This window comes from Rhinopithecus bieti, unplaced genomic scaffold (assembly GCF_001698545.2).
Source record: "Rhinopithecus bieti isolate Rb0 unplaced genomic scaffold, ASM169854v2 scaffold_10223, whole genome shotgun sequence".
Classification (NCBI taxonomy): Eukaryota; Metazoa; Chordata; class Mammalia; order Primates; family Cercopithecidae; genus Rhinopithecus; species Rhinopithecus bieti.
Window position 1 is genome coordinate 1,821,841 of NW_016806659.1, and position 13,317 is coordinate 1,835,157.

Consider the following 13,317-nt stretch of genomic DNA (forward strand, 5'->3'; position numbering starts at 1 on the left):
AAAAAAGGATGAGTTTGTGTCCTTTGTAGGGACATGGATGCAGCTGGAAACCATCATTCTCAGCAAACTATCGCAAGAACAGAAAACCAAACACCACATGTTCTCACTCATAGGTGGGAATTGAACAATGAGATCACTTGGACACAGGAAGGGGAACATCACACACCAGGTCCTATTGTGGGGAGGGGGGAGGGGAGAGGGATAGCATTAGGAGATATACCTAATGTAAATGACGAGTTAATGGGTGCAGTACACCAACATGGCACATGTATACATATGTAACAAACCTGCACGTTGTGCACATGTACCCTGGAATTTAAAGTATAATAAAAAAAAAAAAAGAGAGAGAGAGAGAGAAGATGGCATCTGGATTTGTAACCTGAAACCCACTGGTTGTTAAATGCATAAGTTATCCAGTGTTTTAAGCAGCCTGTGTCCCAACGCCTGCAGAACAACTGCTGGCTTGATTTGACCAGAGTGTGCTCTCGGCTCCGTCCATCTTTCACATGGCTTTTCCACTTCAAAACTCCACCCAACAGGCTGCAAGACAGACCCAAGACTCAGTCTGGTTTGCTATATTCACAACCCCACTCTGGCCTCCTACTCAGTCTTACCTCCATCTGCTATCTTCAGCAATTACTACTGCATAAGAATTACTACTGCCAGGCTCTCATCAATTTTCCCTCTGAATGCCTTTCATGTTGTCATTGCCCAAGCAAGCAATATTCTCTCTCATCTTGCAATTCTGCCTCTGCAGATCCTCCCCGTGCTTCACACTTCCTCCAAGGTAGTCTCTGGAGAAGACTCCTGCCTCTCCTCCAAACTCCCAAGGTCTTCACCTGTACAAACCTCAGAAATTAATTTCAGCCTCTTTTACCATTCTATTTCCAGTGTGTTTCCTATTGCTTATCAGCTACACTAAACTTTCTAAGATCAGATGTTTCTTGGATTCACTTATTATGATTTTCTCAGTACTTCATACATAGGTACTGGGAAAATAAATTAAGACCTACTTTAAGACTTGTATTTTAGACAGTGACTATCCCTCCAAATGAGACGGAAAAAACACTAAAAATGCCCAGCAAAATATTGAAAGTTTATTTTTTAGTATGTTGATTATCTGACAAAAAAGTAGGAATATTTCAAATGCCAAAACCAAGTGAAATCTGGAACCTAGAGCATTAAGCCAAACACAGAAGGTAAGTTTCTTTTTCGCGACACTGAGCATTCATTTATGATGTTGCAGGACTTAGGGATCAAGATGCACAGCTAGGGTCCTTTGAAGGTGAGAAGCCTAATTCTTTAAAGCCAGAACAGAAAGTGCTACTAGAAATAAACCTACATTCCGCACTCATTCCCCTTACACACATCCACTTCCACTGAGTAGAGGTGGACAATGAAATGTACCTGTGTGAATTGTGGCACTGAGTAAGGAAGAAAATAAATGTATCCTGAGAATTGCTAGAAAAAAAAAAATTATCCTCACTCAAATTGCAGCATGAATTCACAATATCCAGAAGGTCTAAAAAGACTCAAAGTGAAAACTCAGTTTAAAATGTCAATCTCAGCTAACCAGTAAAAGTAAATGTTCAACACAGGCTTTAAAGAATCCCACAGATGAACTTCCAGGGATTCAGATGTCACAGTCAAAAAATACACAAGGAATGTAGGCAGATTGAGTGAGAATCAGCAATAATAACAGGAGGTAACACATTCTAAAAAGTTCATGTTAACAATTACTGGCAAGAATATAAAATATTTTTATGTAACTGTTTTAAAGAAATAAACATAATACTGATAAAATGAGCAAAAAAAAGTAAGACTAGTAAAATACCAAAACCATCTGATAAAAAAAAAAAAGAAAGAAAGAAAGAAAAGCTTCCAAAAATATGTTTAATGTATAACAATTAAAATGAAGAATCCAGAGCCAGGAATGGTGGCTCATGCCTGTAATCTTAGCTGTTTGGGAGACTGATATGTGAGTATCACTTGAGTCCAGGAGTTTAAAGCTAGAGTGAGCTATAATTACCAGTGTACACCAGCCTGAATGCCAGCTAAAAAGCGGGCAAAGGATATGAACACTTTTCTTTTTTTTTTGTTTTTTACTTATTTTAATTTTTTATTTTTATTATATTTATGTTTCTAGAGTGCATGTGCCAGGTAATTACAGTTTGTTACATATGTATACTGTTTTCATGTGGTGTTGCTGCCACCCATTAAACTTGTCGGTATATCTCCTAATGCTATCTCTCCCCCCTCCCCCAACCCCACAACCCCACACATAGCAGCCCAAGTGTGTGATGTTCCCCTTCCTGTGTCCAAGTGTTCTCATTGTTCAATTCCCACCTATGAGTGAGATCATGCGGTGTTTGGTTTTCTGTTCTTGCGATGGTTTGCTGAGAATGATGGTTTCCAGCTGCATCCATGTCCCTACAAAGGACATGAACTCATCGTTTTTTATGGCTGCATAGTATTCCACGGTGTATATGTGCCACATTTTCTTAATCCAGTCTGTCACTGATGGATATTTCGATTGGTTCCAAGTCTTTGCTATTGTGAATAGTGCCACAATAAACATACGTATGCATGTGTCTTTATAGCAGCATGATTTATAATTCTTTGGGTATATCCCCAGGAATGGAATGGCTGGGTCATATGGTATTTCTAGTTCTAGATCCTTGAGGAATTGCCACACTGGCTTCCACAATGGTTGAATTAGTTTACAGTCCCACTAAAGAAGACACAGATGCAGTTAACAAGCATATGAACAAAAGCTCAGTATGACTGATCATTAGAGAAATGTGAGTCAAAATCGCAATAAGATATCATCTCGTGCCAGTTAGAACCACCATTATTACAAAGTCAAAAAATAACATGCTGATAAGGCTGTGGAGAAAAAGAAATGCTTGTACACTGTTGGTGGGATTGTAAATTAGTTCAACCATTGTGGAAAGCAGTTTGGTGATTCCTCAAAGAGCTAAAACCAGAACTACTAGTTGAACCAGCAATGTTATTACTGGGTATATACCCAGAGGAATATAAATTATTCTACCATTAAGACATATGCATGCAAATGTTCACTGAAGTACTATTCATAATAACAGAAACATGAAATCAACCTAAATGCCCATCAATGAGAGATTGGATAAAGAAAATGTGGTACATATACATCATGGAATACTATGCAGCTATGAAGAAGAAAGATGATATATTTTGTGAAAACATGGATGGAGCTGGAGGCCATTATCTTTGGCAAACTAACACAGGAACAATAAACAAAATACCCCATATTCTCATTTATAAGTGAGAGCTAAAGGGTAAGAACTCAAGGACACAATGAAGGGAACAATAGACAGTGGGGCCTACTTGAGAGTGGAGGGTGGGAGAAGGGAAAGGATCGGAAAAAAGAACTATTGTGTACTAGGCTTAGTGCTTGGGTGATGAAATAATCTGTACAACAAACTCCCTTAACTGTTACCTATATAACAAACCTGTACATGTACCCCAAAAGTAAAATCAAAGTTAAAAAATAAAATCAAATAAATAAAAGTGAAAATGTGACATCATAGATTATATTTTGTGCACTTACAAAAAACTAGCCTGCTAATTAAATAAGTGTAAGTGTTTATATAATTTTATGCATATATGTGACGTAAAATGAAATAAAATAAATAAACAATATAAATAAATAACCCAATGGATGGTTTTAACTGTAAAGTTTCCAAAGCTAAAGAGATATTTTACAAAATGGAAGTTAAATTTAAATACATTATCTATAATGCAGTATAGAAACACAAAGGTTCAATAAATAACAAAAGAGATTTAGAAGACATGGAGGATAGAAAGAAGAAGTCTCATATTTGGCTAATTAAAGGATCAGAAAGAGTGAAGTGAGATGGGGAAAGATGATATTTTAAGAAATAATGACTAAGAAACTTTAGACTGATAAATGACATTGGTACTTACATTACAAAAGCAAGCAGAATAAGAACAAAATTAAATCCACCTTAGAAACATAACTGTGAAACTGCATAATACTAAGAAGAAAAAGAGACAATCTTAAAAACCTTCAAATAAAAGAGACAAATAATAAAAGAATGACAAATAGAAAATGGAAGTCAGAAGATAGTGGAATAATATCTTAAATGTGCTGAGAGGAAATAGCTCCCGTGAAAATATCTTTCTAAAAGTAGATGAAGGAAAACAAATCAGACTAACGAAACCTAAACACTGTGCTCAAAATGATTTTACTAAATATATTGTAAGGTTATCCTATAGGCAAAATGAAAACAATCAAATGAAGATCTCAGATGTGAGAATAAATTTTTAAAAAGGCAAAATGTAGGTAAATCTATCCAAACATTGGCTATATAAGACAATAATAATATTGTTTATCAACACTTGGGGAAAAACAATCATTGGCAATAATATATCATAAGGAGGCCACGAGACTGCTGCTAATTAATTATCAGTCCTTGTATTGTTTAGAACAGATGTAAAGATAACAAGCATCTTAAATTTCCTGAAGTGACAATTAACACAACAGAAGACAGAATTAATCAGTTCCAAAATATTAGAGGAAAAAGGTGCAATGGGAAAACTTACAGAAGCAATCAAAAAGGAGGGAAAAAGGAAAGGTTAAAAGCCCAGGAAATGCATAATACACAAAAAGCTCAAAATAAATGATATGAATAAATGTAATTATAATGGTAATTTGAATGTAAAGGACCGCATTCAAGAATTAAGACAAAGATTGTCAGACTAGATGAAAAAACAAAAGCTGACTTTATGCTATTCATAAGAAACACTTATGAATTATAACTACTAGAAAGAATAAGGCTAAAAGAATAAAGAAAATTATACCAGGGAAATGCTCACCAAAGTAATTATATGGCTCTCTATTAATAGCAGGCAAAAATAGATGAAGGCATAAAGCATTAACACTATTAATCTATTAGTGTTTAATAGAAACATTATTAAACAGTTAAAGGTTTTATTATTAAAGAAGATATAACAATTATAAAGTTGCACGTATATAACAACATAGTTTAATATGTAGTAACCAGAAATTAAAATAACTAGAAGGAAAACCATCATCATCAATAAAATAATATTATAAGAGGCGATTTGATACAATTTTCATAGTAGATAATAAATATATCAGGAAATTACATATTATGCATATGTAAAATTAAAACGATGCAACTAACAAACTTAAACACACAAAGGTAATACATGCTGGTAGAAAATACAAATTTTTCTTCAGTAGATATATAACATTTATAAAATTGACCAACTGGTCTGTAATTCAAACACTAAAGAATTAATGAAATTAAATTAAAGATCAATAACAAGAATATAAATTTTAAATTTTAATACCCAGAATTTTCATATAGCCTTATATTTTATAAATTAGAAAGCAATAACAAAAGATAAATATCATTTTTTAAATATAGTTTTAAATCACTTGTGGATCAAGTAAGTTATTATTATGTAAAATATTTTGAGTTGAGCAATAATTAAAGTACAGTACAGTTTGAGTATTTCTTATCTGAAATGTGCACACCAAAAGCATTTTGGATTTCAGATTTTGAAATATTTAAATATACACAATGAAATATATTGGGGATGGGACCTAAGTCTAAACACAAAAATCATTTATGTTACCTGTACCTTATACATATAGCCTGAAGTAATTTTATACAATATTTTTAATAACTTTGTATATGAAACAAAACATCTATACATTGAACCACGAGAAGCAAACGTGTCACACATACCTATGGCGTCACGTCAGAGCTCAAAATATTTCAGATATTGGAGCATTTTGGATTTCAGATATTCAGATTAGGGATGCTCAGCCTGTGTAAAAAAATTTGGGGCCGGGCGCCGTGACTCACGCCTATAATCCCAGCACTTTGGGAGGCCGAGGCAGGCGGATCACGAGGTCAGGAGATCGAGACCACCCTGGCGAACACGGTGAAACCCCGTCTCTACCAAAAATACAAAAAAATTAGCCAGGCGTGGTGGTGGCGCCTGTAGTCCCAGCTACTCGGGAGACTGAGACAGGAGAATGGCGTGAACCCGGGAGGCGGAGCTTGCAGTGAGACGAGATCGCGCCACTGCACTCCAGCCTGGGTGACCGTCTCAAAAAAAAAAAAAAAAAAAAAAAATTGTGGGCTACAGCTAAAGCAGTATTCAGAGGAAAATTTATAACATAATAATTTAGATTAGACTGCAAAAAGGATGAAATCTAATGAGCAAAGAATCCAGTTTGAGTGGCCACAGCATGAGTGAAAGGAAGGAAACACAGAGGGGAGAGCAATTCCATGAAAACCGACAGATCCTCGGCACCACTAATGGAGACGGAAGTCATCAGTATTAGAAGTAATAAATGTATGTAACTACAGATGCTGCACAAATGAAAACATTAAAGGATTTGTTAAATAACCTTACACCAATATATTTGAAAACATGCAAAATCCACAAATTACTTAAAAATGTAAGAATCAATACGAAAAAAACAAAAAGTGTAAATAATCCTATAACTGTTCAATAAATTACATTAGCAATTAAAAATCTTTCTATTCAGAAATGGTCTCAGATGGTTTTCTCTATGAGATCTAACTCTCAAGAGAAAAATAATTCTAATTTGACAAATATTCCAGATGATAAGACAGTGGAAATACTCTACAACTCATTTTACAAGAGAAAAAATTAATAGGCCCATCTCACTCATGAACTTAAATGCAAAAGTATTTGAATAAATGTGAACAAACCAAATAAAATGTATGGAAAAGGTAATGCACTATATCATTGGAGATGTAAGGTTAATCTAACACTAGAAATAATTTTATGTAAGTTCTATATTAAGTTTAAAGCAGAATAATTGTAAAATTTTATACTTGAGAAAACAAAATGTATTTCATATTTTAAAATAAAGTCTTATCAAACTAAAAGTAGAGATGAGGTTTTTAAATTTTTTTTATTATACTTTAAGTTCTGGAATACGTGTGTAGAACATGCAGATTTGTTACATAGGTATACACGTGCCATGATGGTTTGCTGCACCCATCAACCCATCATTCACATTAGGTATTTCTCCTAATGCTCTCCCTCCCCTAGCCCCCCATCCCCTGACAGGAACCGGTGTGTGATGTTCCCCTCCCTGTGTCCATGTGTTCTCATTGTTCAATTCCCACTTAGAGTGAACATGTGGTGTTTGGTTTTCTGTTCTTGTGTTAGTTTGTTGAGAATGATGGATTCCAGCTTCATCCATGTCCCTGCAAAGGACATGAACTCATCCTTTTTTATGGCTGTATAGTATTCCATGGTGTATATGTGCCACATTTTCTTTATCCAGTCTATCATTGATGGATATTTGGGTTACTTCCAAGTCTTTGCTATTGTGAACAGTGCCGCAATAAACATATGTGTGCATGTGTCTTTATAGTAGAATGATTTATAATCCTTTGGGTATATACCCAGTTATGGGATTGCTGGATCAAATGGTATTTCTAGTTCTAGATCCTTGAGGAATCGCCACACTGTCTTCCACAATGCTCAAACTAATTTATATTCTCACCAACAGTGTAAAAGCTTTCCTATTTTTCCACATCCTCTCCAGCATCTGTTATTTCCTGACTTTTTACTGATAGCCATTGTAACTGAATGTGTGCACCAAACTGGTGTGCACACTAACTGGTGTGAGATGGTATCTCATTGTGGTTTTGATTTGCATTTCTCTAATGACCAGTGATGATGAGCTTTTTTTCATATGTTTGTTGGCTGCATAAATATCTTCTTTTGAGAAGTGTCTGTTCATATCCTTTGCCCACTTTTTGATGGGGCTGTTTGATTTTTTCTTGTAAATTTGTTTAAATGCTTTGTAGATTCTGGATATTAGCCCTTTGTCAGATGGATAGATTGCAAAAATTTTCTCCCATTCTGTCGGCTGCCCATTCACTCTGATGATAGATTCTTTTGCTGTGCAGAAGCTCTTTAGTTTAATTAGATCTCATTTGCCAATTTTGGCTTTTGTTGCCATTGCTTTTGGTGTATTAGTCAGGAAGTCCTTGCCCATGCCTATGTCCTGAATGGTATTACCTAGGTTTCCTTCTAGGGTTTTTATGGTTTTAGGTCTCATGTTTAAGTCTTTAATCCATTTTGAGTTACTTTTTGGATAAGGTGTAAGAAGGGGTCCAGTTTCAGTTTTCTGCATATGGCTAGCCAGTTTTCCCAACACCATTTATTAAATCCTTTCCCCATTTCTTGTTTTTGTCAGGTTTGTCAAAGATCAGATGGTTGTAGATGTGTGGTGTTACTTCTGAGGCCTCTGTCTATTCCATTGGTCTATGTATCTGTTTTAGTACCAGTACCGTGCTGTTTTGGTTGATGTAGTCTTGTGGTATAGTTTGAAGTCAAGTAGCGTGATAACTCCAGCTTTGTGCTTTTTACTTAGGATTGTCTTGGCTACTCAGGCTCTTTTTGGTTCAATATGAAATTAAAAGTAGTTTTTTTCTAATTCTGTGAAGAAAGTCAGTGGTAGCTTGATGCGGATCGCATTGAACCTATAAATTACTTTGGGCAGTATGGCCATTTTCACAATATTGATTCTTCTTATCCATGAGCATGGAATGTTTTTCCATTTGTTTGTTTCCTCTCTTATCTCCTTGAGCAGTGGTTTGTCGTTCTCCTTGAAGAGGTCCTTCACATAATTTGTAAGTTGTATTCCTAGGTATTTTATTCTCTTTGTAGCAATTATGAATGGGAGTTCACTCATGATTTGGCACTGTTTGTCTGTTGGTATAAAGGAATGCTTGTGATTTTTGCACACTAACTTTTTATCCTGAGACTTTGCTGAAGTTGCTTATCAGCTTAAGGAGTTTGGGGGCTGAGAAAATGGGGTTTTCTAAATATACAATCATGTCATCTGCAAACAGAGATAATNGATGGATAGATTGCAAAAATTTTCTCCCATTCTGTCGGCTGCCCATTCACTCTGATGATAGATTCTTTTGCTGTGCAGAAGCTCTTTAGTTTAATTAGATCTCATTTGCCAATTTTGGCTTTTGTTGCCATTGCTTTTGGTGTATTAGTCAGGAAGTCCTTGCCCATGCCTATGTCCTGAATGGTATTACCTAGGTTTCCTTCTAGGGTTTTATGGTTTTAGGTCTCATGTTTAAGTCTTTAATCCATTTTGAGTTACTTTTGGATAAGGTGTAAGAAGGGGTCCAGTTTCAGTTTTCTGCATATGGCTAGCCAGTTTTCCCAACACCATTTATTAAATCCTTTCCCCATTTCTTGTTTTGTCAGGTTTGTCAAAGATCAGATGGTTGTAGATGTGTGGTGTTACTTCTGAGGCCTCTGTCTATTCCATTGGTCTATGTATCTGTTTTAGTACCAGTACCGTGCTGTTTTGGTTGATGTAGTCTTGTGGTATAGTTTGAAGTCAAGTAGCGTGATAACTCCAGCTTTGTGCTTTTACTTAGGATTGTCTTGGCTACTCAGGCTCTTTTGGTTCAATATGAAATTAAAAGTAGTTTTTTTCTAATTCTGTGAAGAAAGTCAGTGGTAGCTTGATGCGGATCGCATTGAACCTATAAATTACTTTGGGCAGTATGGCCATTTTCACAATATTGATTCTTCTTATCCATGAGCATGGAATGTTTTCCATTTGTTTGTTTCCTCTCTTATCTCCTTGAGCAGTGGTTTGTCGTTCTCCTTGAAGAGGTCCTTCACATAATTTGTAAGTTGTATTCCTAGGTATTTTATTCTCTTTGTAGCAATTATGAATGGGAGTTCACTCATGATTTGGCACTGTTTGTCTGTTGGTATAAAGGAATGCTTGTGATTTTGCACACTAACTTTTATCCTGAGACTTTGCTGAAGTTGCTTATCAGCTTAAGGAGTTTGGGGCTGAGAAAATGGGGTTTTCTAAATATACAATCATGTCATCTGCAAACAGAGATAATTTGACTTCCTGTCTTCCTATTTGAATACACTTTCTTTCTTTCTCTTGCCTGACTGCCCTGGCCAGAACTTCCAATACTATGGAAGGAGTGGTGAGAGAGGACATCCCTTCTCGTGCCGGTTTTCAGAGGGAATGCTTCCAGTCTTTGCCCACTCAGTATGATATTGACTGTGGGTTTGTCATAAATAACTCTTATTATTTAGAGATATGTTCCATCAATACCTAATTTATTGAGAGTTTTTAGCATAAAGGGGTGTTGAAGTTTGTCAAAGGCCTTTTCTGCATCTATTGAGATAATCATGTGGTATTTGTCTTTGGTTCTATTTATATGCTGGATTACATTTATTGATTTGCGTATGTTGAACCAGCCTTGCATCCCAGGGATGAAACTGACTTGATCATGGTAGATAAACTTTTTGATGTGCTACTGAATTCATTTTGTCAATATTTTAATGAGGATTTTTGCATCGACGTTCATCAGGGATATTGGCCTGAAATTTTCTTTTTTTGTTGGGTCTCTGCCAGGTTGGTATCAGGATGCTGCTGGCCTCATAAAATGAGTTAGGGAGGATTCCCTCTTTTTCTATTGTTTGAAATAGTTTTGGAAGGGATGGTACCAGCTCCTCTTTGTACCTTTGGTAGAATTCAGCTGTGAATCCATCTGTTATCTACAAGCAATTTAAAACATGAATCACACTAAATAAATGGAAAAATGAAAGGATTTTCTTTATGAACAGGAAAATTCCAGGGTGCCTGTTATCACCATTCTGGTCAACATTTACTAGTGATTTACCATGCAATAGGAATAGACAAATAAATGAAACATTTAAGAACAAGAAAGAGAGAGAGGGAAAGNTGAGGATTTTTGCATCGACGTTCATCAGGGATATTGGCCTGAAATTTTCTTTTTTTGTTGGGTCTCTGCCAGGTTGGTATCAGGATGCTGCTGGCCTCATAAAATGAGTTAGGGAGGATTCCCTCTTTTTCTATTGTTTGAAATAGTTTTGGAAGGGATGGTACCAGCTCCTCTTTGTACCTTTGGTAGAATTCAGCTGTGAATCCATCTGTTATCTACAAGCAATTTAAAACATGAATCACACTAAATAAATGGAAAATGAAAGGATTTTCTTTATGAACAGGAAAATTCCAGGGTGCCTGTTATCACCATTCTGGTCAACATTTACTAGTGATTTACCATGCAATAGGAATAGACAAATAAATGAAACATTTAAGAACAAGAAAGAGAGAGAGGGAAAGAAAATAGGAAAGAAGAAAGGAAATTTTATAGATAATATGATTGTTAAAGGAAACAGATAAATTGTTACATTAATAAGTATATTTAGCAAAGTTGTCTGATTTAACAATCATTTATATACAAAGGCAGCAAACATTTTTAAACTATAATTAAATGCAAAATACTACTTAAGTACTCTGAAATTATAAAGTACATAGGAATAAATCTAGCACAAGTTTTAAGCGTTTTATGAAGAAAATTATAAAGCTATATTAAAAGACATTAAGGCAAATTCAAATAAATGAAAGAACATACAATTTTTATGAACCAGAATTCACTCAGCAGCTTAAAGATGTCAATTATTTCCCTCGATGGGTTCAGTGTAAATCCACCCCAAATGCTCAAAGCTATTTTGTGGCACTGGACAAGTAGTTTCTACAAACAGGATGAAATATCCTGAGCAAAGAATCCAGTTTGAGTGGCCACAGTGTGAGTGAAAGGAAGGAAACACAGAGTGGAGGGCGGTTCAATGAAAACTGACAGATCCGTACATGGAAATATACATGGAAAACGTTAGGAGCAGGAATCACCAAGATACCGGTGAAGAAGAAATCGCATGGGAATTTCTACCCCACCAAACTTATTAAAAAGGGATATTAAGAAAATACAGCATTCGTGTAGCCTTAGTAGACCGACGAAGCAGAATGTGCAGCAGCATAGCAACAATGGAGAAAGCATGAGCTTTGCAATGGTCTGAGACGATCGCTTATCCACATGAGGAGAAAAAAACGAAAGAACAAACTGGAGTATTACCTCATGTCATACATAAACATTAATTCCAGGTACTTTAAATATTTAAATCTGTAACACAAAGCTATAAACATTTTAGAATGCTATATGAAAGAATATCTCTGACTTCAGGATAGAAATGGGTTTCTTAAGATTCAAAAAGGGCATATCATAAAAAAGTAAACATATTAAAACTAAGAACTTCTGACTATTATAAGGAGCCATATTATGTTTTAAACATAAGCCACAAACTGAAAAAAAAAACTTTGCAACATATATCACTGACAAAGAAATAGAACACAGAGTATTTAAAGAACTACTGCAAACTGATAAGCAAAAGGTAATTCACAAAAGACAAACATGCAAAAGACTTGAAGGAACACTTCACAAAGAAATGCCAATGGTTAAAAATACATGAAAATATGCTCAACTCATCATTAGGAAAATGAAAGTTAAAACCACAATTAAATGCTGTTTTACTTCCACCAAATTGGCAAAATTTCAAAGTCTCACAATACCAAGTTTTGGCAAGGATGTTAGGAAAAACCCACCTACTGCTGTGGTGTAACAATCTGGCATTTATCCAGTGAAATTGAAGATGTGCATTTCAAAAATGCAAGAACTTGTTTCCTAGGAATTCATGGAATGCTTCCACACATGATGTGCTCCAGGGAATATCTACAAAGTGTTCATAACAGCACTGTTTATAACAGCAAAACCTCAGCAACAAGCCAAATGCCCAATGACGAGAATACCTAAAGATGTGGGTACATTCATCCCACGCAATACTGTATAGCAGTGAAAATAAATGAACTATGGCAGTGAGCATATGGTGACTCACTCTCAGAGGAGTGTGATGAGCAGTGCAAAGCAAGTTGCAGATGAATGCATATGTTATGACTCCATTTAAATAAATGTTTATATTTGCAAAACTACATATTGTATTCCTTTTGCGGGGCTGCAAGGCAGAGCTGTGATGGCCCTGGACTAACCACATCAGCAGATAACACTTGGAATTTGATAGTGCACATTCTCTGAGGAATTCCATAGTAACCCTGACATGGATTTAGCCACAATTGTTAAAACTAGAGAGAAATCAAATACAATTATTGACAAAAAAAAATGTGGTATAGTGGTTACCTCTAGGGAAGGTACAGGTACACTCTGGGCTTCAAAGATTTTGGTAATGTGTGTTTCTTAAACTATATGGGGATATACTGCCATTTATTGTAATGTGTATTATTATTGTATATTTAGTATACACATTATATATTATTTTGTATCTAACCAACATTCAATAAAACCAATTAAATTAATGACT